The 26,762-nt window shown below is 54.9% G+C and overlaps 1 protein-coding gene across 2 annotated transcripts in view; it reads left to right on the plus strand.

The window, feature by feature from the left end:
* The first annotated feature begins 12,807 nt into the window (after positions 1–12,807).
* LOC122565355 (protein strawberry notch homolog 2-like) overlaps positions 12,808–26,762 on the plus strand; it is a 163,860-nt gene continuing 149,905 nt past the window's right edge. For both annotated transcript variants that reach the window (XM_043721239.2, XM_043721240.2), the window contains exon 1: positions 12,808–12,964. The gene's annotated coding sequence lies outside the window, so the exon portion shown is untranslated. The remainder of the gene's footprint in view (positions 12,965–26,762) is intronic.

Below are 26,762 nucleotides of genomic sequence, written 5' to 3' on the forward strand. Positions count from 1 at the left end.
TCCCACTGTCTCCTCCCCCTCCCTCCCACTGTCTCCTCCCCCTCCCTCCCACTGTCTCCTCCCCCCCTCCCACTGTCTCCTCCCCCCCCTCCCACTGTCTCCCCTCCCACCCTCCCACTGTCTCCCCTCCCACTGTCTCCCCTCCCCCCCTCCCACTGTCTCCCCTCCCACTGTCTCCTCCCCCCCTCCCACTGTCTCCTCCCCCCCCTCCCACTGTCTCCTCCCCCCCCTCCCACTGTCTCCTCCCCACCCACTGTCTCCTCCCCCCCACTCCCACTGTCTCCTCCCCCCACTACCACTGTCACCTCCCCCCACTCCCACTGTCTCCTCCCCCCACTCCCACTGTCTCCTCCCCCCACTCCCACTGTCTCCTCCCCCCCACTCCCACTGTCTCCTCCCCCCCACTCCCACTGTCTCCTCCCCCCACTCCCACTGTCTCCTCCCCCCCACTCCCACTGTCTCCTCCCCCCCACTCCCACTGTCTCCTCCCCCCCACTCCCACTGTCTCCTCCCCCCACTCCCACTGTCTCCTCCCCCCACTCCCACTGTCTCCTCCCCCCACTCCCACTGTCTCCTCCCCCCCACTCCCACTGTCTCCTCCCCCCCACTCCCACTGTCTCCTCCCCCCCACTCCCACTGTCTCCTCCACCCCACTCCCACTGTCTCCTCCCCCCCACTCCCACTGTCTCCTCCCCCCCACTCCCACTGTCTCCTCCCCCCCACTCCCACTGTCTCCTCCCCCCCACTCCCACTGTCTCTTCCCCACCCACTGTCTCCTCCTCCCCACTCCCACTGTCTCCTCCCCACCCACTGTCTCCTCCTCCCCACTCCCACTGTCTCCTCCCCACCCACTGTCTCCTCCCCCCCACTCCCAATGTCACCTCCCCCCACTCCCACTGTCTCCTCCCCCCACTACCACTGTCTCCTCCACCCACTACCACTGTCTACTCCACCCACTACCACTGTCTACTCCACCCACTGTCTCCTCCCCCCCACTCCCACTGTCTCCTCCCCACCACTCCCACTGTCTCCTCCCCCCCACTCCCACTGTCTCCTCCCCCCCACTCCCACTGTCTCCTCCCCCCCACTCCCACTGTCTCCTCCCCCCCACTCCCACTGTCTCCTCCCCCCCTCTCCCACTGTCTCCTCCCCCCCTCTCCCACTGTCTCCTCCCCCTCTCCCACTGTCTCCTCCCCCTCTCCCACTGTCTCCTCCCCCTCTCCCACTGTCTCCTCCCCCTATCCCACTGTCTCCTCCCCCTATCCCACTGTCTCCTCCCCCTATCCCACTGTCTCCTCCCCCCACTGTCTCCTCCCCCCTCCCACTGTCTCCTCCCCCCACTGTCTCCTCCCCCCTCCCACTGTCTCCTCCCCCTCTCCCACTGTCTCCTCCCCCTCTCCCACTGTCTCCTCCCCCCCACTCCCACTCCCACTCTCTCCTCCCCCCTCCCACTGTCTCCTCCCCCCCTCCCACTGTCTCCTCCCCCTCTCCCACTGTCTCCTCCCCCACTGTCTCCTCCCCCACTCCCACTGTCTCCTCCCCCACTCCCACTGTCTCCTCCCCCACTCCCACTGTCTCCTCCCCCACTCCCACTGTCTCCTCCCCCCTCCCACTGTCTACTCCCCCTCTCCCACTGTCTCCTCCCCCTCTCCCACTGTCTCCTCCCCCTCTCCCACTGTCTCCTCCCCCCCACTCCCACTCCCACTCCCACTGTCTCCTCCCCCCTCCCACTGTCTCCTCCCCCCCTCCCACTGTCTCCTCCCCCCCTCCCACTGTCTCCACACCCCCGTCCCACTGTCTCCACACCCCGTCCCACTGTCTCCACACACCCGTCCCACTCCCACTGTCTCCTCCCCCCCCCTGTCTCCTCCCCCCCACTCCCACTGTCTCCTCCCCCCTCCCACTGTCTCCTCCCCCCTCCCACTGTCTCCGCCCCCCTCCCACTCTCCTCCCCCTCCCACTGTCTCCTCCCCCTCCCACTGTCTCCTCCCCCTCCCACTGTCCTCCCCCTCCCACTGTCCTCCCACTCCCACTGTCTCCTCCCCCCCACTCCCACTGTCTCCTCCCCCCCACTCCCACTGTCTCCTCCCCCCCACTCCCACTGTCTCCTCCCCCCCACTCCCACTGTCTCCTCCCCACTCCCACTGTCTCCTCCCCCTCTCCCACTGTCTCCTCCCCCACTCCCACTGTCTCCTCCCCCACTCCCACTGTCTCCTCCCCCACTCCCACTGTCTCCTCCCCCCCACTCCCACTGTCTCCTCCCCCCCACTCCCACTGTCTCCTCCCCCCCACTCCCACTGTCTCCTCCCCCCCACTCCCACTGTCTCCTCCCCCCCACTCCCACTGTCTCCTCCCCACTCCCACTGTCTCCTCCCCCTCTCCTACTGTCTCCTCCCCCTCTCCCACTGTCTCCTCCCCCACACCCACTGTCTCCTCCCCCACTCCCACTGTCTCCTCCCCCCACTGTCTCCTCACCCCACTGTCTCCTCCCCCCCTCCCACTGTCTCCTCCCCCCTCCCACTGTCGCCTTCCCTCTCCCACTGTCTCCTCCCCCTCTCCCACTGTCTCCTCCCCCCTCCCACTGTCTCCTCCCCCCCTCCCACTGTCTCCTCCCCCCCTCCCACTGTCTCCTCCCCCCCTCCCACTGTCGCCTTCCCTCTCCCACTGTCTCCTCCCCCTCTCCCACTGTCTCCTCCCCCTCTCCCACTGTCTCCTCCCCCTCTCCCACTGTCTCCTCCCCCCCACTCCCACTGTCTCCTCCCCCCACTCCCACTCCCACTGTCTCCTCCCCCCACTCCCACTCCCACTCCCACTGTCTCCTCCCCCCTCCCACTGTCTCCTCCCCCCTCCCACTGTCTCCTCCCCCCTCCCACTGTCTCCACACCCCCGTCCCACTGTCTCCACACCCGTCCCACTGTCTCCACAATCCCACTCCCACTGTCTCCTCCCCCCCTCCCACTGTCTCCTCCCCCCCACTCCCACTGTCTCCTCCCCCACTCCCACTGTCTCCTCCCCCACTCCCACTGTCTCCTCCCCCACTCCCACTGTCTCCTCCCCCCACTGTCTCCTCCCCCCCTCCCACTGTCTCCTCCCCCTCCCACTGTCGCCTCCCCCCTCCCAGTCTCCTCCCCCTCTCCCACTGTCTCCTCCCCCTCTCCCACTGTCTCCTCCCCCTCTCCCACTGTCTCCTCCCCCTCTCCCACTGTCTCCTCCCCCCCACTCCCACTGTCTCCTCCCCCCCACTCCCACTGTCTCCTCCCCCCCACTCCCACTGTCTCCTCCCCCCCACTCCCACTGTCTCCTCCCCCCCACTCCCACTGTCTCCTCCCCCGCACTCCCACTGTCTCCTCCCCCGCACTCCCACTGTCTCCTCCCCCGACTCCCACTCCCACTGTCTCCTCCCCCTCCCACTGTCTCCTCCCCCCCTCCCACTGTCTCCACACCCCCGTCCCACTGTCTCCACACCCCTGTCCCACTGTCTCCACAATCCCACTCCCACTGTCTCCTCCCCCCCCACTGTCTCCTCCCCCCCCCCACTGTCTCCTCCCCCCCACTCCCACTGTCTCCTCCCCCCTCCCACTGTCTCCTCCCCCTCCCACTGTCCCCTCCCCCTCCCACTGTCCTCCCCATCCCACTGTCCTCCCCCCACTCCCACTGTCTCCTCCCCCCACTCCCACTGTCTCCTCCCCCCACTCCCACTGTCTCCTCCCCCCCTTCCACTGTCTCCTCCCCCCTCCCACTGACTCCTCCCCCCCTCCCACTGACTCCTCCCCCCCTCCCACTGTCTCCTCCCCCCCACTGTCTCCTCCCCCCCCTCCCACTGTCTCCTCCCCCCCTCCCACTGTCTCCTCCCCCCCCACTCCCACTGTCTCCTCCCCCCTCCCACTGTCTCCTCCCCCCCTCCCACTGTCTCCTCCCCCCCTCCCACTGTCTCCTCCCCCCCCACTCCCACTGTCTCCTCCCCCCTCCCACTGTAACCTCCCCCCCCACTCCCACTGTCTCCTCCCCCCCACTCCCACTGTCTCCTCCCCCCCTCCCTCCCACTGTCTCCTCCCCCCCTCCCTCCCACTGTCTCCTTCCCCCCTCCCTCCCACTGTCTCCTTCCCCCTCCCTCCCACTGTCTCCTCCCCCCCTCCCTCCCACTGTCTCCTCCCCCCCTCCCTCCCACTGTCTCCTCCCCCCCTCCCTCCCACTGTCTCCTCCCCCCCTCCCTCCCACTGTCTCCTCCCCCCCTCTGTCTCCTCCCCCCTCCCTCCCACTGTCTCCTCCCCCCCCTCCCTCCCCCCCACTGTCTCCTCCCCCCCCCACTGTCTCCTCCCCCCCTCCCTCCCACTGTCTCCTCCCCCCCTCCCTCCCACTGTCTCCTCCCCCCCTCCCTCCCTCCCACTGTCTCCTCCCCCCTCCCTCCCTCCCACTGTCTCCTCCCTCCCTCCCACTGTCTCCTCCCCCCCTCCCTCCCACTGTCTCCTCCCCCCCTCCCCCCCACTGTCTCCTCCCCCCCTCCCTCCCACTGTCTCCTCCCCCCCTCCCTCCCACTGTCTCCTCCCCCCCTCCCTCCCACTGTCTCCTCCCCCCCTCCCTCCCTCCCACTGTCTCCTCCCCCCCTCCCTCCCTCCCACTGTCTCCTCCCCCCCTCCCACTGTCTCCTCCCCCCCTCCCTCCCTCCCTCCCACTGTCTCCTCCCCCCCTCCCTCCCACTGTCTCCTCCCCCCTCCCCGTCCCACTGTCTCCTCCCCACTCCCACTGTCTCCTCCCCCCCACTCCCACTGTCTCCTCCCCCCCTCCCACTGTCTCCTCCCCCCCACTCCCACTGTCTCCTCCCCCCCACTCCCACTGTCTCCTCCCCCCCACTCCCACTGTCTCCTCCCCCCCACTCCCACTGTCTCCTCCCCCCCACTCCCACTGTCTCCTCCCCCCCACTCCCACTGTCTCCTCCCCCCCACTCCCACTGTCTCCTCCCCCCCCTCCCACTGTCTCCTCCCCCTCCTCCCACTGTCTCCTCCCCCCCCTCCCACTGTCTCCTCCCCCCCCTCCCACTGTCTCCTCCCCCCCCACTGTCTCCTCCCCCCACTTCCACTGTCTCCTCCCCCCCTCTGTCTCCTCCCCCTCCGCCCAATGTCTCCTCCCCCCCCCCTCTGTCTCCTCCCCCTCCTCCCAATGTCTCCTCCCCCCCCTCTGTCTCCTCCCCCCCCTCCCACTGTCTCCTCCCCCCCCCTCCCACTGTCTCCTCCCCCCCTCCCACTGTCTCCTCCCCCCCCTCCCACTGTCTCCTCCCCCCCCCTCCCACTGTCTCCTCCCCCCCCACTGTCTCCTCCCCCCCCCCACTGTCTCCTCCCCCCCACTCCCACTGTCTCCTCCCCCCTCCCACTGTCTCCTCCCCCTCCCACTGTCTCCTCCCCCCCTCCCACTGTCTCCACACCCCCGTCCCACTGTCTCCACACCCCTGTCCCACTGTCTCCACAATCCCACTCCCACTGTCTCCTCCCCCCCCACTGTCTCCTCCCCCCCCCCACTGTCTCCTCCCCCCCACTCCCACTGTCTCCTCCCCCCTCCCACTGTCTCCTCCCCCTCCCACTGTCCTCCCCATCCCACTGTCCTCCCCCCACTCCCACTGTCTCCTCCCCCCACTCCCACTGTCTCCTCCCCCCCTTCCACTGTCTCCTCCCCCCTCCCACTGACTCCTCCCCCCCTCCCACTGACTCCTCCCCCCCTCCCACTGTCTCCTCCCCCCCACTGTCTCCTCCCCCCCCTCCCACTGTCTCCTCCCCCCCTCCCACTGTCTCCTCCCCCCCCACTCCCACTGTCTCCTCCCCCCCTCCCACTGTCTCCTCCCCCCCTCCCACTGTCTCCTCCCCCCCTCCCACTGTCTCCTCCCCCCCCACTCCCACTGTCTCCTCCCCCCTCCCACTGTAACCTCCCCCCCCACTCCCACTGTCTCCTCCCCCCCACTCCCACTTTCTCCTCCCCCCCTCCCTCCCACTGTCTCCTCCCCCCCTCCCTCCCACTGTCTCCTTCCCCCCTCCCTCCCACTGTCTCCTTCCCCCTCCCTCCCACTGTCTCCTCCCCCCCTCCCTCCCACTGTCTCCTCCCCCCCTCCCTCCCACTGTCTCCTCCCCCCCTCCCTCCCACTGTCTCCTCCCCCCCTCCCTCCCACTGTCTCCTCCCCCCCTCCCTCCCACTGTCTCCTCCCCCCCTCCCTCCCACTGTCTCCTCCCCCCCTCCCTCCCACTGTCTCCTCCCCCCCTCTGTCTCCTCCCCCCTCCCTCCCACTGTCTCCTCCCCCCCCTCCCTCCCCCCCACTGTCTCCTCCCCCCCCCACTGTCTCCTCCCCCCCTCCCTCCCACTGTCTCCTCCCCCCCTCCCTCCCACTGTCTCCTCCCCCCCTCCCTCCCTCCCACTGTCTCCTCCCCCCCTCCCTCCCTCCCACTGTCTCCTCCCCCCTCCCTCCCTCCCACTGTCTCCTCCCTCCCTCCCACTGTCTCCTCCCCCCCTCCCTCCCACTGTCTCCTCCCCCCCTCCCCCCCACTGTCTCCTCCCCCCCTCCCTCCCACTGTCTCCTCCCCCCCTCCCTCCCACTGTCTCCTCCCCCCCTCCCTCCCACTGTCTCCTCCCCCCCTCCCTCCCTCCCACTGTCTCCTCCCCCCCTCCCTCCCTCCCACTGTCTCCTCCCCCCCTCCCACTGTCTCCTCCCCCCCTCCCTCCCTCCCTCCCACTGTCTCCTCCCCCCCTCCCTCCCACTGTCTCCTCCCCCCTCCCCGTCCCACTGTCTCCTCCCCACTCCCACTGTCTCCTCCCCCCCACTCCCACTGTCTCCTCCCCCCCTCCCACTGTCTCCTCCCCCCCACTCCCACTGTCTCCTCCCCCCCACTCCCACTGTCACCTCCCCCCCACTCCCACTGTCTCCTCCCCCCCACTCCCACTGTCTCCTCCCCCCCACTCCCACTGTCTCCTCCCCCCCACTCCCACTGTCTCCTCCCCCCCACTCCCACTGTCTCCTCCCCCCCCTCCCACTGTCTCCTCCCCCTCCTCCCACTGTCTCCTCCCCCCCCTCCCACTGTCTCCTCCCCCCCCTCCCACTGTCTCCTCCCCCCCCACTGTCTCCTCCCCCCACTTCCACTGTCTCCTCCCCCCCTCTGTCTCCTCCCCCTCCGCCCAATGTCTCCTCCCCCCCCCCTCTGTCTCCTCCCCCTCCTCCCAATGTCTCCTCCCCCCCCTCTGTCTCCTCCCCCCCCTCCCACTGTCTCCTCCCCCCCCCTCCCACTGTCTCCTCCCCCCCCCTCCCACTGTCTCCTCCCCCCCTCCCACTGTCTCCTCCCCCCCCTCCCACTGTCTCCTCCCCCCCCTCCCACTGTCTCCTCCACCCCCCTCCCACTGTCTCCTCCCCCCCCTCCCACTGTCTCCTCCCCCCCCTCCCACTGTCTCCTCCCCCCCCTCCCACTGTCTCCTCCCCCCCCTCCCACTGTCTCCTCCCCCCCCTCCCACTGTCTCCTCTCCCCCCTCCCACTGTCTCCTCTCCCCCTCCCACTGTCTCCTCTCCCCCCCTCCCACTGTCTCCTCTCCCCCCCTCCCACTGTCTCCTCCCCCCCCACTGTCTCCTCCCCCCCCACTGTCTCCTCCCCCCCCCCACTGTCTCCTCCCCCCCACTGTCTCCTCCCCCCCCTCCCACTGTCTCCTCCCCCCTCCCACTGTCTCCTCCCCCCCCTCCCACTGTCTCCTCCCCCCCTCCCACTGTCTCCTCCCCCCCCACTGTCTCCTCCCCCCCCTCCCACTGTCTCCTCCCCCCCCTCCCACTGTCTCCTCCCCCCCCACTGTCTCCTCCCCCTCCCTCCCACTGTCTCCTCCCCCTCCCTCCCACTGTCTCCTCCCCCTCCCTCCCACTGTCTCCTCCCCCTCCCTCCCACTGTCTCCTCCCCCCCTCCCACTGTCTCCTCCCCCCCCCTCCCACTGTCTCCCCTCCCACTGTCTCCCCTCCCCCCCTCCCACTGTCTCCCCTCCCACTGTCTCCTCCCCCCCTCCCACTGTCTCCTCCCCCCCCTCCCACTGTCTCCTCCCCCCCCTCCCACTGTCTCCTCCCCCCCCCTCCCACTGTCTCCTCCCCCCCTCCCACTGTCTCCTCCCCCCCCTCCCACTGTCTCCTCCCCCCCCCTCCCACTGTCTCCTCCCCCCCCCACTGTCTCCTCCCCCCCCCCACTGTCTCCTCCCCCCCCTCCCACTGTCTCCTCCCCCCCCCTCCCACTGTCTCCTCCCCCCCCTCCCACTGTCTCCTCCCCCCCCTCCCACTGTCTCCTCCCCCCCCCTCCCACTGTCTCCTCCCCCCCTCCCTCCCACTGTCTCCTCCCCCCCTCCCTCCCTCCCACTGTCTCCTCCCCCCCTCCCTCCCTCCCACTGTCTCCTCCCCCCCTCCCACTGTCTCCTCCCCCCCTCCCTCCCTCCCTCCCACTGTCTCCTCCCCCCTCCCTCCCACTGTCTCCTCCCCCCCTCCCTCCCACTGTCTCCTCCCCCCCTCCCTCCCACTGTCTCCTCCCCCCCTCCCTCCCACTGTCTCCTCCCCCCCTCCCTCCCACTGTCTCCTCCCCCCTCCCCGTCCCACTGTCTTCTCCCCACCCCACTGTCTTCTCCCCACTCCCACTGTCTCCTCCCCCCCTCCCTCCCTCCCTCCCACTGTCTCCTCCCCCCCTCCCTCCCTCCCTCCCACTGTCTCCTCCCCCCCTCCCTCCCACTGTCTCCTCCCCCCCTCCCTCCCACTGTCTCCTCCCCCCCTCCCTCCCACTGTCTCCTCCCCCCTCCCCGTCCCACTGTCTTCTCCCCACCCCACTGTCTTCTCCCCACCCCACTGTCTTCTCCCCACTCCCACTGTCTCCTCCCCCCCTCCCTCCCACTGTCTCCTCCCCCCCTCCCTCCCACTGTCTCCTCCCCCCCTCCCTCCCACTGTCTCCTCCCCCCCTCCCTCCCACTGTCTCCTCCCCCCCTCCCTCCCACTGTCTCCTCCCCCCCCCCACTCCCACTGTCTCCTCCCCCCCTCCCACTGTCTCCTCCCCCTCCTCCCACTGTCTCCTCCCCCCCTCCCACTGTCTCCTCCCCCCCCCACTGTCTCCTCCCCCCCCACTGTCTCCTCCCCCCACTTCCACTGTCTCCTCCCCCCCTCTGTCTCCTCCCCCCCCTCTGTCTCCTCCCCCTCCTCCCAATGTCTCCTCGCCCCCCCCACTGTCTCCTCCCCCCCTCCCACTGTCTCCTCCCCCTCCTCCCACTGTCTCCTCCCCCCCTCCCACTGTCTCCTCCCCCCCCCACTGTCTCCTCCCCCCCCCTCCCACTGTCTCCTCCCCCCCTCCCACTGTCTCCTCCCCCCCTCCCACTGTCTCCTCCCCCCCCCTCCCACTGTCTCCTCCCCCCCCCTCCCACTGTCTCCTCCCCCCCCTCCCACTGTCTCCTCCCCCCCCCTCCCACTGTCTCCTCCCCCCCCCTCCCACTGTCTCCTCTCCCCCCTCCCACTGTCTCCTCTCCCCCCCCCCACTGTCTCCTCTCCCCCCCTCCCACTGTCTCCTCCCCCCCCACTGTCTCCTCCCCCCCTCCACTGTCTCCTCCCCCCCACTGTCTCCTCCCCCCCTCCCACTGTCCTCCTCCCCCCCCTCCCACTGTCTCCTCCCCCCCCTCCCACTGTCTCCTCCCCCCCCTCCCACTGTCTCCTCCCCCCCTCCCACTGTCTCCTCCCCCCCCACTGTCTCCTCCCCCCCTCCCACTGTCTCCTCCCCCCCTCCCACTGTCTCCTCCCCCCCTCCCACTGTCTCCTCTCCCCCCTCCCACTGTCTCCTCTCCCCCCCCCCCCCACTGTCTCCTCTCCCCCCCTCCCACTGTCTCCTCCCCCCTCCCACTGTCTCCTCCCCCCCCACTGTCTCCTCCCCCCCTCCCACTGTCTCCTCCCCCCCACTGTCTCCTCCCCCCCTCCCACTGTCTCCTCCCCCCCCTCCCACTGTCTCCTCCCCCCCTCCCACTGTCTCCTCCCCCCCCTCCCACTGTCTCCTCCCCCCTCCCACTGTCTCCTCCCCCCCCACTGTCTCCTCCCCCCCCCCTCCCACTGTCTCCTCCCCCCCCACTGTCTCCTCCCCCTCCTCCCACTGTCTCCTCCCCCTCCCTCCCACTGTCTCCTCCCCCTCCCTCCCACTGTCTCCTCCCCCTCCCTCCCACTGTCTCCTCCCCCTCCTCCCACTGTCTCCTCCCCCCCTCCCACTGTCTCCTCCCCCCCTCCCACTGTCTCCTCCCCCCCCTCCCACTGTCTCCCCTCCCACTGTCTCCCCTCCCCCCCTCCCACTGTCTCCCCTCCCACTGTCTCCTCCCCCCCTCCCACTGTCTCCTCACCCCCTCCCACTGTCTCCTCCCCCCCCTCCCACTGTCTCCTCCCCCCCCTCCCACTGTCTCCTCCCCCCCCTCCCACTGTCTCCTCCCCCCCCTCCCACTGTCTCCCTCCCCCCTCCCACTGTCTCCTCCCCCCCCTCCCACTGTCTCCTCCCCCCCCCACTCTCTCCTCCCCCCCCCACTGTCTCCTCCCCCCCCCTCCCACTGTCTCCTCCCCCCCCTCCCACTGTCTCCTCCCCCCTCCCTCCCACTGTCTCCTCCCCCCTCCCTCCTCCCACTGTCTCCTCCCCCCTCCCTCCCTCCCACTGTCTCCTCCCCCCCCTCCCTCCCTCCCACTGTCTCCTCCCCCCTCCCACTGTCTCCTCCCCCTCCCTCCCTCCCTCCCACTGTCTCCTCCCCCCCTCCCTCCCACTGTCTCCTCCCCCCCTCCCTCCCACTGTCTCCTCCCCCCTCCCCGTCCCACTGTCTCCTCCCCACTCCGACTGTCTCCTCCCCCCCTCCACTGTCTCCTCCCCCCCTCCCACTGTCTCCTCCCCCCCACTCCCACTGTCTCCTCCCCCCCCCTCCCACTGTCTCCTCCCCCCCCTCCCACTGTCTCCTCCCCCCCCCTCCCACTGTCTCCTCCCCCCCCTCCCACTGTCTCCTCCCCCCCTCCCACTGTCTCCTCCCCCCCCTCCCACTGTCTCCTCCCCCCCCTCCCACTGTCTCCTCCCCCCCTCCCACTGTCTCCTCTCCCCCTCCCACTGTCTCCTCTCCCCCCCCCACTGTCTCCTCTCCCCCCCTCCCACTGTCTCCTCCCCCCCCACTGTCTCCTCCCCCCCTCCACTGTCTCCTCCCCCCCACTGTCTCCTCCCCCCCTCCCACTGTCTCCTCCCCCCCCTCCCACTGTCTCCTCCCCCCCCTCCCACTGTCTCCTCCCCCCCCTCCCACTGTCTCCTCCCCCCTCCCACTGTCTCCTCCCCCCCCCACTGTCTCCTCCCCCCCCTCCCACCTCCCCCCCTCCCACTGTCTCCTCCCCCCCCTCCCACTGTCTCCTCCCCCCTCCCACTGTCTCCTCCCCCCCCTCCCACTGTCTCCTCCCCCCCCTCCCACTGTCTCCTCTCCCCCCTCCCACTGTCTCCTCTCCCCCCTCCCACTGTCTCCTCTCCCCCCCCCACTGTCTCCTCTCCCCCCCTCCCACTGTCTCCTCCCCCCCTCCCACTGTCTCCTCCCCCCCTCCCACTGTCTCCTCCCCCCCACTGTCTCCTCCCCCCCTCCCACTGTCTCCTCCCCCCCCTCCCACTGTCTCCTCCCCCCCCTCCCACTGTCTCCTCCCCCCCCTCCCACTGTCTCCTCCCCCCCTCCCACTGTCTCCTCCCCCCCTCCCACTGTCTCCTCCCCCCCCACTGTCTCCTCCCCCCCTCCCACTGTCTCCTCCCCCCCCTCCCACTGTCTCCTCCCCCCCCACTGTCTCCTCCCCCTCCCTCCCACTGTCTCCTCCCCCTCCCTCCCACTGTCTCCTCCCCCTCCCTCCCACTGTCTCCTCCCCCTCCCTCCCACTGTCTCCTCCCCCTCCCTCCCACTGTCTCCTCCCCCTCTCTCCCACTGTCTCCTCCCCCCCTCCCACTGTCTCCTCCCCCCCCTCCCACTGTCTCCCCTCCCACTGTCTCCTCCCCCCCTCCCACTGTCTCCTCCCCCCCTCCCACTGTCTCCTCCCCCCCCTCCCACTGTCTCCTCCCCCCCCTCCCACTGTCTCCTCCCCCCTCCCACTGTCTCCTCCCCCCCCTCCCACTGTCTCCTCCCCCCCCCTCCCACTGTCTCCTCCCCCCCCCTCCCACTGTCTCCTCCCCCCCCACTCTCTCCTCCCCCCCCCACTGTCTCCTCCCCCCCCTCCCACTGTCTCCTCCCCCCCCTCCCACTGTCTCCTCCCCCCCCTCCCACTGTCTCCTCCCCCCCCTCCCACTGTCTCCTCCCCCCCCTCCCACTGTCTCCTCCCCCCCCTCCCACTGTCTCCTCCCCCCCCTCCCACTGTCTCCTCCCCCCGACTCCCACTGTCTCCTCCCCCCCCTCCCACTGTCTCCTCCCCCCCCTCCCACTGTCTCCTCCCCCCCCTCCCACTGTCTCCTCCCCCCCCCCACTGTCTCCTCCCCCCCCCCTCCCACTGTCTCCTCCCCCCCCCCCCACTGTCTCCTCCCCCCCCCTCCCACTGTCTCCTCCCCCCCCCCTCCCACTGTCTCCTCCCCCCCCCCTCCCACTGTCTCCTCCCCCCCCCTCCCACTGTCTCCTCCCCCCCCCTCCCACTGTCTCCTCCCCCCCCCCCACTGTCTCCTCCCCCCCACTCCCACTGTCTCCTCCCCCCCCATCCCACTGTCTCCTCCCCCCCACTCCCACTGTCTCCTCCCCCCCCCTCCCACTGTCTCCTCCTCCCCCCCCCCACTGTCTCCCCGGGGCCTCTCCCCGCCGCCGAGCCTGACGTCACCGACAGGAAGCAGTCTCTCGGGGAGTAATGGCGCTCCAGCAGGAAGTTCCCTGAGCTCGGGGCTGACAGGGAAAGCACAGCCGCCCGACACACACGCACCTCATGGATTGAACCGGCCGGGCCCGCGGCCTCACCCACCCTCTCCTTGTCGCACAGGTTTGTACCTGACGCCTTTTGTATTTTCGCCGAGCGGAGGGAGGGGGATGCGGCGGGGGGCGGGCGGCGGAGTGTCCGCCGGGCATCGGGTGTAAATCTAGCGGCGGGCTGTGTAGGCCTCTCGCTAATCTCGTCTGTGACTCTCAGTAGCTCCAGCTACAACTTTTCCCAGTCTTCAAACAACAACTTTCTTTTAAACAAAGAAAAAACAAAAGGCTTATGAAGTTAAATCTGTTCGATCGCACTTGAATCCGCTCGTGTTGTTGTGGTGACTTTTGAAACTACGTCCGAGACGTGTTGACGTTTCTTTTGTTAAAGTTTGACCCAGTCTCGCCGAGAAAAAAAAGTTCACTTTGTTTTGTCTCTTTTAAAGTTTCTTCGGTCGGCCCTTCCCAGGGAATGTGGTCCTGGAAGTGTCGAATTTAAGTCAACTCGTAATTTAAATTGAAACAATTTGTTAATAGACAGGGAAGTGATCTCATCGAGATGATCTGACAAGGATTCTATTGTGCAAACATTCAGGATTTTATTGGTACAAACAGTCTGAGAAGACGAGCTCTGGCGTCCAACACTAGGAAATAGTTCAAGCTTTTTGTTTTGCCGTTTTCTGCTTTTTTTTTATTCTTTAAAAATTCTAATTGTACCTGGATGCAGTTCCACAGAAACAACCCTAGTTTACCTGGTCCTTTCTCAATCATTTATTTATCAGAAAACGCCTGGTAAGCGTCAAACGTCGCGAAATTAGAAGATAATTGTGTGATAACGCCAAAAAGCTTTGATGGGCACTCCCTCCTTGTTAGCTTTAGATTGTTCTTTAATCTTTTTGTAACTTTTTTTTATTTCCGCTTTTCGGCACTGCATCATGTTGGGTGGGATGGATTCTGAGTGAATTGGGGGAAAAAAATCCGTTTGGCGTCTTGATTCTCAGTTGAAACGAAGCGTTGGATTATGTTTTTAGGAACTGATTTGAAATATGTGGGTTGTTAGCCAAACTGTCATTTGCTTCCCTAAACCAATTTAAATTTCCACGAAAAAGTAGTCCTATGAAATAATCAATCGATATGTGTTTGACAAGATGAGATCGTATCAGTAGTATTGTTTTAATTTGGGATGTTTTTGTTAGTTATATTATGCATCGGGGACCAATTCTGATGGGTCATACGTATAAACGGTAAATTTGAGTCACTTAGTGTTTTTTTTTGGTCTGTGAAAGATCATCTGGGTTATTTGATGAAAAGTGACCGGATAATTTTGATAAGCTTCTTCCGACAAGGACAAATTTGGCACGCCAGTGTCTTGTTTGTATTGGCCGTGCGACATTCTTAAGTGAAGCGGGTTCCGTGTGCCAGCTGACCTTTTGAAACACATGATCTCTTAAGGCACCATCACCGAACAGTAGACTCCAGGGTCTTGTGAAGCTGGGAAATTTTGCGAAGTCTCTTAGTTTCCCACAATTTGTGCGCTTTCCCGTTGCACGAGTACAAGCTAGGATTGAGTTAGTGCAAAACTCGAAAACAGCAGTTGCTCTCACCTTATGTTGACCTGTTTTCCCCAGGGAGAATTCTGACTTTCTTTGTCTGTGTTGGAGTACTCCAAAGCGCACAGCAGTAATATATTCCCATGGCAGCGTTGAATAATTTAATGCAGTTCAATCCTAATAAGATTTGTTTAAAAAATTTAATCTGGGTATGTAAACTACAGCAGCTTCTCATATGGTATACTTTTACTGCTGCATTCGATTTTGGTTGTTTGAAATAGTTTCAGGTTGATATTTGAAAATAACAAAACACACTCAATTTGGTACAAGATAATGCTCATTTGAGGGGACAGTGCAGACATGATGGGCCAAGTTGCCCCTTCTGTCATAATATCATTGCCAGCGTATTCTCCTGGCAGAAGGAACAAGCTGAATTTTGTGAAATCCCATTTTTTTCTTGGATCTTCTTAAGGCAGAATGTGAACTACTAAATGTTTCTAATGTTTAAACATTTTTATACGTTTATAACTCTTTATATGTGCTGATCAACATGTATTCAGAAAACAAATGATCACTTTTGCAGTGCATAATTGCAGCTGTTTTTTTAAGTCCAGCTTGATTTTTTAGTGTTGCTTGAAGCACTTCAGGTAAATTTACTTCTTTTCATATGTGGCTTCCTCTGCAAAATTACTTGTTGACCTGATTTTAAAATTAAGTTTACTGTACAACCTAGTATTTCATAAACCAATGTTTACAGGACTATGGGCAAGCAGCAAGGAGTGGGGCTAATTGAATAGCCATTTCAGATAATTGGTAGAGGCATGAAGGGCAGAATGGCCTTGTCTAATGTATGAGTCTATGAGCATCTCTTTGTTATTCAATGAAAATGTTAGTGAACCTGATTTAATAATACAGAACAAATGGAGAATATAGTCTTAGGCAAATTTAGTATTGCCTTACTTGCAGTCTCAATTTTTGTGTTCTTCATCTTGATTTTACACTGTCATTTTTATTCTTATTTGAAAGAGTCAACAACTACTTTGTTAACAAAATTAGCGTTTTCTGTCTCTCTTTATCTGCAATGTTTTCAATTCAAAATTAAATTCTAGCTAGGAATTCCTGACCGTGGGCTGCTCCAAATAGACCGTTTAATGTGTTTATTGTAAATAATGTGTGGCTTAAAGGCTCAGTAGAGTCATTCCCACCCTTCCTCTTCAAAGCCACTTTTAGTTTCGTAATTCTGCATATGTCTGCCTTTCGCCTTGTTGCCTTTTGTCACAGATGATATGTTTATCTGGGGTTTAAATTTCTTACTGTTTACATGATCACTGACATCTAAATAGCCTGTAGAACATTTAAGACATGATAAGAAAAATCCTATATCCATTCTGCTGCCACAAATAGCTATTTTAGATTGGTGTTGTTTTATTATTGTGAACCAGGAAAGGTCATAGTTTAAATAAAACTCCTAAATTGTGAACAGAGCCTTCCAAATAACACAAAAGTGGAAAATAGGTTAAAGATGTCTCATCTTAGCATAGTCCCCTACTTTTGTTGCAAGCTGCAGTTAGTTGCACATGAAAACATATTTTCATGCACGTTTGCGCTATGTGTATTAAGCATTGGGTTGCTCTAAGGTGGGTAGAAGTATCATTACATATAAAGTATAACTATCATATTGGTGAAATTGAAATAGCCAAATAAAGTTTCTACTTTTTAGATGATTTGAAACTGATTTGTTTGGCATCAGTTCAATTCTTAGTTTTTTTTTTGGAATATTATAAATCAAACACAATGACAATAGCTATTAACTTGCTGCCTTTAACATAAAACATTCAAAAGCATTATTATAAAACAAAATATGGCATTGAGTCGCATGGGATTTTAGGGCAGGTTTCCAAAAGCTTGCTCAAAGAGGTAGGTCGAAAAGGTTTTGTTTCCTTTTAGAAAAGAGAAGCAGGTTGCTGTACAGGAGAATTCCAGGGCGTAGGGGCAGAAAACACAGTCAACGTTGGAGGGATTAAAATTGAAAATGACTAAGATCTGGAATGAAATGAGTGCAGATATCTCAGGCTGGGGCAAGACTGGAGGAGATTAAAGAGATGAAGAGTAACAAGGCCACAAAGGCTTTTGAAAACCAGATTGAGAATTTTTAAAATCAAAGCATTGCCAGACAAGGAGTCAGTGTCAGTCAGCGCAGGATTGGTAATTGAATGAAAGGTGGTGTGAGTTATGACACCGACTGCAGAGATTTGGAAAACTTTAAGTTTACAGAGGGTAGAATGGGAATGACAACCAAGGAATGCATATGAATAGACAATTCTGAAGGTATAGGTGTAGATGAAGGTTTCAGCAGTGGCTGAATTAGCCAGTGGTTGCAATAGAGAAATGTTTCTTGAGAAGATTGTTTTAAACGTCTCCTTACTCCTCTCATTTGTGTCCACCTAAGCTGTGAAACAGGATTTTACTTTGTGTCAACTTTCAGTTGAAATTTCTAATAATGGAGCACTCAATTATTGCTCGGTAGTAGATCCCTTTATGCTTCAAAGCCTTGTTCAGGCTTCTTTCTTTGATGCAAATTCTACTGCTGAACTTACCTGATACATGAAATCGTAAAGGGGTCAAATTGGTGCAAAAAAGAGTTACCCTCTGAGGTTTTGCTTGAGATATCCTCATTATTAGTGCAGAGTAGAGGAAGCTTTACTCTGCATCTGGTTGCAGTACACTTATGCTTGAAATCATACTACCTATTGTGTTCAGAAATCCTTGCTTAGGTCTGCGTCATGCTTGGTGGACTTGATAATAAATTAGAGCAGAAGTACAGTTATCTTTGCTTTCTGGATATAACACAAAAATCTTAGAAAACTGTCTGCTACAGAACTGATGTTACATCCATCAATGTCCTGCTGAGGTCAAAGTGTCAACTGCATTTTTGTATGACCAACATGCCTACTGGCAATTGGATCATGGCTGATCATTTCTTTTTACGTTATCTTTAGCAGCCTCACAAGCAATAAGTCTTTCACTTAGTCTCTTTTTTATTAAATTTAAATCCAAGCCCCAAAGGTGAAGAGAAGCACTCCTGAGAATATTATTTTTTGTACTGTTTTAAACCCTCCTAATTGAAGTTAAATAAACCAGGAGTTTATGAACTTAACAATCATGATGCAATTTGGGTCGACAATGACATAATTAAATGTTTGTTTAATAAAAGAAATCAGTTTGGAAAGCAGAAAATCTCCTAACATAACTAATATTTTACTGATGAGAACTGATTGTTTTGAGAGATAATGGGAGACTTGCAATTGTCTGAAATTGAGATTAATATCAGCAATGTGATTGTAATCTTTAGTGATTTAGCTGTATTAATGTGATACCACAACAGCAACCTGTTGTTAGTTTTTGTCATTTTTAACATTTCCACATTATCTAGATGCAGTCATAGTGTCTAAATATTGCTCGTTTTTGCTAACCCTAGATCCATTTAGATCTGAAAGCAAATAATGTCTTGAATCTATTGTCAATGTTTTTAAAGAAATGTGCAAAGACTGGAATCAAACTGAGCATTCCGCAGTTAATTTATATATTCATGTTGGTTTTCTTTGAATTTATGTTGTAAATTAGGGCGTAACACTTTTAGATAAACTATCTTTGAAAATAATGTGAGAGCTGTATTAATATTTACATTTGTAACCAAAATACATTATATATTTAGCATGTGTATGATACATTATACCACATTGTATCAGATCTTTCTTAATAATTTCTTGATGTTGATTTTCCTCAGTGGTACAATGTTTGCAGATAGAACTGTTTTCGTGCGTTTTAGAATGTTTCTTTTTTCAGTAAAAAGGTATATTTCATCCTGTTTTTAAAGCAATGTGTTCTTTCTTAAGTGAGTGACAAGTATGTTTGCCGATGGTCTGCTGGTGGTTGCTGTCTTCCAGTACCAGGTTCAATTGGCTGTTATTTATCCATGTTAGCCAGTCACTCGACCATGGGGAGCATTTTAGTTTTGATCATGTCCTTATTAGGCAACCACACACACATGTCACCAGATGGTTGTCAGAATAAGGAACTATGGCTTTCTTGTTCAACACTAGAGCATGGAGATCAGTTGGTAAAATTAGTTCCCACCCAGATTTGGTTGACAAACTAAAAACAACAGTGACCCAACTTGGAACCACTTTTTGAATTGATGCAGTACTTTTATCCAGTGCATTATCTGGTGAGATCTAGATGAGTTAACTAATTTTTAATTAGTGATGTGAAAGGTGGGGCATTGTGATTTTTATTCCCTTCATTTTATTTCCAGCAGAAATAAAATAACTTAAGCAATCAGATTGATGTATTTATGTCTTGGACAGCACATCCCAGTGAAGAATATTAACAGAGTTAACTGTTTGGCTGCCTTGAAAATAATGTTTTAAATTTTGCGAGTTTAACTTCTTTTTCTTTTTTCCTCTTCCTGTACTCCGCCCCCCCCCCCCAAAAAAAAAGCACTGGAATTTCATTACCAGCAAGAGGAATATAAACATAGTTTAGGAAAAAGTGAGGACTGCAGATGCTGGAGATCAGAGCATAAAAATGTGTTGCTGGAAAAGCGCAGCAGGTCAGGCAGCATCCAAGGAGAAGGAGAATCGACGTTTCGGGCATAAGCCCTTCTTCAGGAATGAGGAGGGTGTGCCAAGCAGGCTAAGATAAAAGGTAGGGAGGAGGGACTGGGGGGAGGGGCATTGGGAATGCGATAGGTGGAAGGAGGTTAAGGTGAGGGTGATAGGCCGGAGAGGGGGTGGGGGCGGAGAGGTCGGGAAGAAGATTGCAGGTCAAGAAGGCGGTGCTGAGTCTGAGGGCTGGGACTGAGAAAAGGTGGGGGGAGGGGAAATGAGAAAGCTGGAGAAATCCCACAGCTACCTAGATTACACATCTTCCCATATTCCCAATTCCTTCGCCTTGGCCGCATCTGCTCCCAGGAGGACCAACTCCAATACCAAACAACCCAGGTGGCCTCCTTCTTCAAAGACCGCAATTTCCCCTCCGATGTGGTTGACGATGCTCTCCACCGCATTTCCTCCACTTCCCGCTCCTCTATCCTTGAACCCCGCCCCTCTAATCGCCACCAGGACAGAACCCCACTAGTCCTCACCTACCACCCCACCAACCTCCAGAAACATTGGATCATCCTTCGTCATTTCCACCACCTCCAAACGGACCCACCACCAAGGATATATTTCCCCCCCCCACCCCTATCAGCATTCCAGAAAGACCACTCCCTCCGCGACTCCCTTGTCAGATCCACACCCCCCCCACCAACCCAACCTCCACTCCCGGCACCTTCCCCTGCAACCGCAAAAAATGCAAAACTGCACCCACACCTTCCCCCTCACTTCCCTCCAAGGCCCCAAGGGATCCTTCAATATCCATCAGAAATTCACCTGCACCTCCACACACATCATTTACTGCATCCGCTGCACCCGATGTGGCCTCCTATACATTGGATCCGCCTACTTGTGGATCGTTTCAGAGAACACCTCTGGGATACATGCACCAACCAACCCAACCGCCCCGTGGCTGAACACTTTAACTCCTCCTCCCACTCCGCCAAGGACATGCAGGTCATTGGCCGCCTCCATCGCCAGACCATGGCAACACGACGCCTGGAGGAAGAGTGACTCATGTTCCACCTAGGAACCCTCCAGCCACAGGGGATGAATGCAGATTTCTCCAACTTCCTCATTTCCCCATCCCCCACCTTTTCTCAGTCCCAGCCCTCAGACTCAGCACCGCCTTCTTGACCTGCAATCTTCTTCCCGACCTCTCCGCCCCCACCCCCTCTCCGGCCTATCACCCTCACCTTAACCTCCTTCCACCTATGGCATTCCCAACGCCCCTCCCCCAAGTCCCTCCTCCCTACCTTTTATCTTAGCCTGCTTGGCACACCCTCCTCATTCCTGAAGAAGGGCTTATGCCCGAAACGTCGATTCTTCTTCTCCTTGGATGCTGCCTGACCTGCTGCGCTTTTCCAGCAACACATTTTTAAGCTATAAACATAGTTTGTCAACTGCTGTTATATGATTTACACCTCTTGTATTAAACAAATACCATTAAGATGCCATTTTATTGGCATAATTTAATATTTTCATCTAAAGAAATGGAGGGTGTCACTTCCTCAATTGTAGAGGTATTGCCTGATGTAGCATTTAGTTAAACAGGTCTTCAGTTTCAGTTGCTTTTTTAAAGTATGCACTTATTTGGAGTAGCAAGAGACATGCTGAAATTGCTTTCTGTGCTACTGTCCATGAAGATTTGGATGCTCACTGAATGCTGTATGACTCTGACTTTAAGTTCTGTTATAACCTGTTTCCACGTACAGTTTGGCTTTAGTATTATTCAGGTGAATGATTGCATATTTATTGGTAAATTTGCAATGGTGCAGCATTGTGAGCCAGTGTCTATGGGGCAAGAGAGAAAACAATTAACCTAGACTGGCAAGATTAAAAGGAGAAAAGAAACATCACTGAAATGTCATTTGTATGATGAAGGTTTATAATATGTTAGTTGGGAACTTGGGTTCCAAGGAAAAGATAAAACAGATTTAGAAAGATCTGTGAAAGTAGTTTCTTCAATAGAGTCAGAAATTGACTTTTTTTCAATGCAGTGGGTCGATACATTAATTCCAAGAAATCGATGACCAACTACCTGGTGAGATAATTGCTGAAGTATCTATTAAGCTGAGCTTTTAGAGAGGCCAGAGTTTAGAATCAGGTTCAGTTCAGAAGAAAAGATCCATACCAGCAGATGACTACCAGTCTCAAAATAGCCAAAGTAACTTGTTTTTTTGAAGAAGTAACAGAGAGGATTGATGAGGGCAGGGCGGTAAACGTGATCTATATGGACTTCAGTCAGGCATTCAACAAGGTTCCCCATGGGAGACTGGTTAGCAAGGTTAGATCTCACGGAATACACGAAAAACTAGCCATTTGGATACAGAACTGGCTCAAAGGTAGAAGACAAAGGGTGGTGGTAGAGGGTTGTTTTTCAGACTGGAGGCCTGTGACCAGTGGAGTGCCACAAGGATCGGTGCTGGGTCCACTGCGTTTTGTCATTTATATAAATGTTTTGGATGTGAGCATAAGATGTATAGTTAGTAAGTTTGCAGATGAAACCAAAATTGGAGGTATAGTGGACAGCGAAGAGGGTTACCTCAGATTGCAACAGGATCTTGATCAAATGGGCCAGTGGGCTGAGAAGTGGCAGATGGGGTTTAATTTAGATAAAAGCAAGGTGCTGCATTTTGGGAAAGCAAATCTTAGCAGGAGTTATACACTTAATGGTAAGGTCCTAGGGAGTGTTGCTGAACAAAGGGACCTTGGAGTGCAGGTTCCATAGCTCCTTGAAAGTGAGTTGCAGATAGATAGGATAGTGAAGAAGGCATTTGGTATGCTTTCCTTTATTGGTCAGAGTATTGAGTACAGGCATTGGGAGGTCATGTTGTGGCTGTACAGGACATTGGTTAGGCCACTGTTGGAATATTGCATGCAGTTCTGGTCTCCTTCCTATTGGAAAGATGTGAAACCTGAAAGGGTTCAGAAAAGATTTACAAGGATGTTGCCAGGGTTGGAGGATTTGAGCTATAGGGAGAGGCTGAACAGACTGGGGCTGTTTTCCCTGGATCGTCGGAGGCTGAGGGGTGACCTCATAGAGGTTTACAAAATTGAGGGGCATGGATAGGATAAATAGACAAAGTCTTTTCCCTGGGATGGGGGAGTCCAGAACTAGAGGGCATAGGTTTAGGGTGAGAGGGGAAAGATATAAAAGAGACCTAAGGGGTAACTTTTTCACACAGAGGGTGGTACGTGTATGGAATGAGCTGCCAGAGGAAGTGGTGGAGGCTGGTACAACTGCAACATTTTAAGAGGCATCTGGATGGGTATATGAATAGGAAGGGTTTGGAGGGATATGGACTGGGTGCTGGCAGGTGGGACTAGATTAGGTTGGGACATCTGGTTGGCATGGATGAATTGGACCAAAGGGTCTGTTTCTGTGCTGTACATCTCTATGACGAGGAAAAAAAAAGTCCTATGTTGTGTCAACCCCTGTTGAGTTCAGTGAGAAAAATTATGTGCAGGCATGTGCTTAAGTGAAATGTCTGTGGTGTTTAGTTTAGTAAGAAATTTTAAAGTTAAGAAAGAAGCTTTGCATCACTGGGGTTGAGTGTCTGTGAAGCCTACTGCTGGGGAGAAAAGTGTTGCATGTTTCTTTTTGCTGTTCATTAAGTATTTTCAAATTGTCTTTTATAAAATAACTTTGTTATTTTGTTAAAAGAACATTATCCTTCAGTGGTAAAGCAGCACAGTAACCGAGGTGTAAAAATAAAAACTGAAAAATGTGTTGCTGGAAAAGCACCGCAGGTCAGGCAGCATCAAAGGAGCAGGAGAATCGACGTTTCGGGCATAAGCCCTTCTGCAGGAATGAGGAGGGTGTGCCAAGCAGGCTAAGATAAAGGGTAGGGAGGAAGGACTTGGGGGAGGGGCGTTGGGAATGCGATAGGTGGAAGGAGGCTAAGGTGAGGGTGATAGGCTGGAGAGGGGTTGGAGGCGGAGAGGTTGGGAAGAAGATTGCAGGTCAAGAAGGCGGTGTTGAGTCCGAGGGTCAGGATTGAGAAAAGGTGGGGGGAGGGGAAATGAGGAAGCTGGAGAAATCTGCATTCATCCCTTGTGGTTGGAGGGTTCCTGTGTGGAAGATGAGTCACTGTTCCTCTAGGCGTCGTGTTGCCATGGTCTGGCGATGGAGGAGGCCAAGGACCTGCATGTCCTTGGCGGAGTGGGAGGGGGGGGAGGGGGAGTTCAAGTGTTCAGCCACGGGGCGGTTGGGTTGGTTGGTGCGAGTGTTCTCTGAAACGTTCCGCAAGTAGGCGGCCTGTCTCCCCACTGTAGAGCAGGCCACATTGGGTGCAGCGGATTGATCTTAGGGGTATAGTACAGTTTGACTTGAGTGATCTCCAGCATCTGCAGTGCTCACTTTCTCCCTGTAAAAATAAAAATTATGGTCCATCAAACCAAGCTTCACTTAGGCCTGCTCTCGGGAGTTGTTTCTTTTTAGAGTACCATATTTCATTTAGAGCACAAAATCTTTAGGAAAAATATATTGATCTTAGGGGTATAGTACAGTTTGACTTGAGGGCTTAGAGCTAGATGTGGCAACTGGTCACACAAATGTTGTCTATATTCCCATAAATTTATAAGATTGAGGTTTAATTTATTTGAGTCAGAGGTCACACGAAACCAGCTTATAGTCCAACAGGTTTATTTGAAATCACAAGCTTCCAGAGCGTGCTCCTTTGACACGTCTCTTCACTTCACCTGATGAAGGAGCAGTGCTCTGAAAGCTTGTGATTTCAAATATACCTGTTGGACTATAACCTGGTGTTGTGTGACTTCTGACTTTGTCCAGCCCAGCCCAACACCGACATGTCCACATCATAATCTATTTGATGTATTGAAAATATGGGATTTTATAGTGTCGATAGCGAGAAATACTTAGTTCCAGCAGGAAACTACATAACAAGTAAAAAATCAAGTTGGTCATCTATAATTAAATCAGGAAGCACTGTGGATAATTGAAATCTGGAGCTTGCTATCCCCAAAAGTCTGTGTATATTGGGTTGATTCAAGCTTTAAAGACTAAAATCAATTGATTTGTGTTGGATGTGGGTACCAAGAAATATGGAGCAGATGCCGCTGAATGGAGTTGAGGTACCATACAGATCTGGAATCAGATTGAATGGCAGAATGCCTGAGGGACTAAATGAGCTCCTCCTGTCCCTTTGTACCTATTATAACCACTGGAGAAACGGATGTGGAATGTCTGGTCCCAATAACTTTCCTGTTGACTCAGTTTAAAAGTGATGTAATATTGACTCTGCAATCAATTATCATATCTTGGTGGTTTCACATTACTGAAGGATCTTATAATCTTTAGCACTGCTTGATGCGGTTCATTTTTATTTTTGTCTCCAATTTTAAAATTAATTAAAATTTTTAAATCTGAATGAAAAACTGTAGAGAAATTGATCACTGAAAATAGTCTAAGTAATGCACCAAAATTATTTTGTGGTTCATAGGCCTAGGCCCATCTATAGTACCTTGTAGAAGCTCAACTTTCAGTTTTCCTTTTGAAATAGGACACTCGAAGTCATCAACACAAAGAGAGATTACATGGCATTGTGGCTGACACCATAGAATTTTGGAATAATGTCATAAGATCTGGTGTATAGATTGTCTGCTTCTGCATATTTTTCTATCTTTAAATATGTTTGAAAAACATAAATTGCTGAACACTAAATTTTAAATGAAAACAAAATTGTTTCATGAAAACATTTTATCTCATTAAAAGTTACTGTTGCTTAAGTGGTTATCCTGAAGTTCAGGCAAAACTAACGAACTGGTCTTTGCCAGAATAAGTGACAAGGATTGCACGATTCATGTTCAGATTAAAAAGTGAAATTGCTGGAAATATAACAGGTGGCATCCATGAGAAAAAAGATGGATGAACACTTGTGTTGAACTCTGTTTGAATTTTTGAGAGTCCCACCTTAATTATTATATTTTCCATCAATTATATTTTCTGACTGCATTATTTTCTGCTTTTAATCCAGCATCTTAATGTTTCTTGGTACACATACCCAACATAAATCTATTGATCTATATTTCAGCAATTTCACTTTTTAACCACTTAATCAACAGTACTTCTTAAAGCTCGAATCAATCCAGTATACTAAAACTGGTGCCTGGCTTTCCTTTCAACAAGTGAAATTGTGACACCCGCATTTTTGTGGATTTTGTTATTCTTTCGTGGGACACTGATATCGTTGGCTGGCCAGCATTGATTGCCCATCCCAAGTTGCTGTGAGAAGGTAATGGTGAGCTTCCTAGAATTGCTTCTGTCCATGTGCTGTAGGTTGACCCACAATACCATTAGGGAGGGAACTCTGGGTTTTTGACCCAGTGACAATGAAGGAACATTGATATATTTCCAAGACAGGATAATGAGTGGCTTGGAAGGGAACATGTGGTGTTGGTGATGGTGTTCCTATGTAACTGCTCCCCTTGTCTCCTTCTAGGTAGATGTCGTCAGGGGTTTGGAAGTTGCTGTCAAGGATCTTCAGTGAATTTTTGTCGCGCATCTTGTAACTAGTACACGCTGCTGCTATTGAGCTTCAGTGGTGGTGAGAGTGGATATTTGTGAATATAGTGCCAGTCAAGGGGGCTACCTCCTTTTGGATGGTGTCAAGCTCCTTGAGTATTGTTGGAGCTGCACCCATCCAGGCAAGTGGAGAGTGTTTCATCACACTTCTGACTTGTGCCTTGTAAATGGTGGACAAGGTTTAGTATATATGCTTGATAGCCTAAGCAGTCTTTAGAACAATTTGAGCAGTGTCGCTGTCCCAAAAAGATGCCATAATTTAAACCATTATAATTAAATGGATGAATAACTTCATGTTGACTCCAAGTAGTGGAGAAGCAGCACAAGTATCGAACTAATATCTGTTATACTTCGATTGCTGAAAGAGAGAAAGCATTAATTAGTTGAATTCACGTCACTGGTTCTGAAATATGCTTGTGTGAAGTCCATTATCATAGGTTTGTGGAGTATATGAAATGGCTATCTATGTCATTTAAACTTAGTCATATAGGATACAACACACTTAAAAACGCATCTGAAAAGCTGCAAATTTCATGCAATTTGTACTAAGAGTTGAGTATGATCTGCAGTGTTTGTTTAGGACATGAGGCAATAAATGTTTTGACCATTTGTTCTGAGCAGCTGTCAGTGATCTCTAAGAATCCTTGCTAAACTCAGAGTGCCAGGTCTGTGACTGCCCATTTATACCTGACCATTGCATACCACTGGCCTCATATCTTTACAGTATTTGCATATCTAAGTAGCTCCATGCTAGAAGTAGGCAAGTATATAGATTGTTTGTATAAAAATTATGTTAGGGAAGCTTAGGGCATTGATTTCCTCCTCCTGATGACAAAAGTTTAACTGCTTGCCTCTAGTTTTTCAACTGAGAAATAAAGAATTGGTAATTAAAATTTGCTACACTATTTTTCTTTTAATTTATTTTGTCTCAGTACATGGCCTTTTTTGCCTTTTTAGTCTTTCCAGTCCCCTATAATCTTCAGGAAGTTTAATCTTAAGCCTAATATTACTTAATCACTTGTTTATTGTTGCTCCTCTCATTCTTCTTCAATCATATTGGCCTTTGAACTGCAAACCTTTGCTTTTCACCTTGTGTGAAAATTTTTAAAAAGTACA

The sequence above is a fragment of the Chiloscyllium plagiosum genome, unplaced genomic scaffold (assembly GCF_037043375.1).
Source record: "Chiloscyllium plagiosum isolate Xiang-an unplaced genomic scaffold, Cpla_swu_hap1 HiC_scaffold_28, whole genome shotgun sequence".
Lineage (NCBI taxonomy): Eukaryota > Metazoa > Chordata > Chondrichthyes > Orectolobiformes > Hemiscylliidae > Chiloscyllium > Chiloscyllium plagiosum.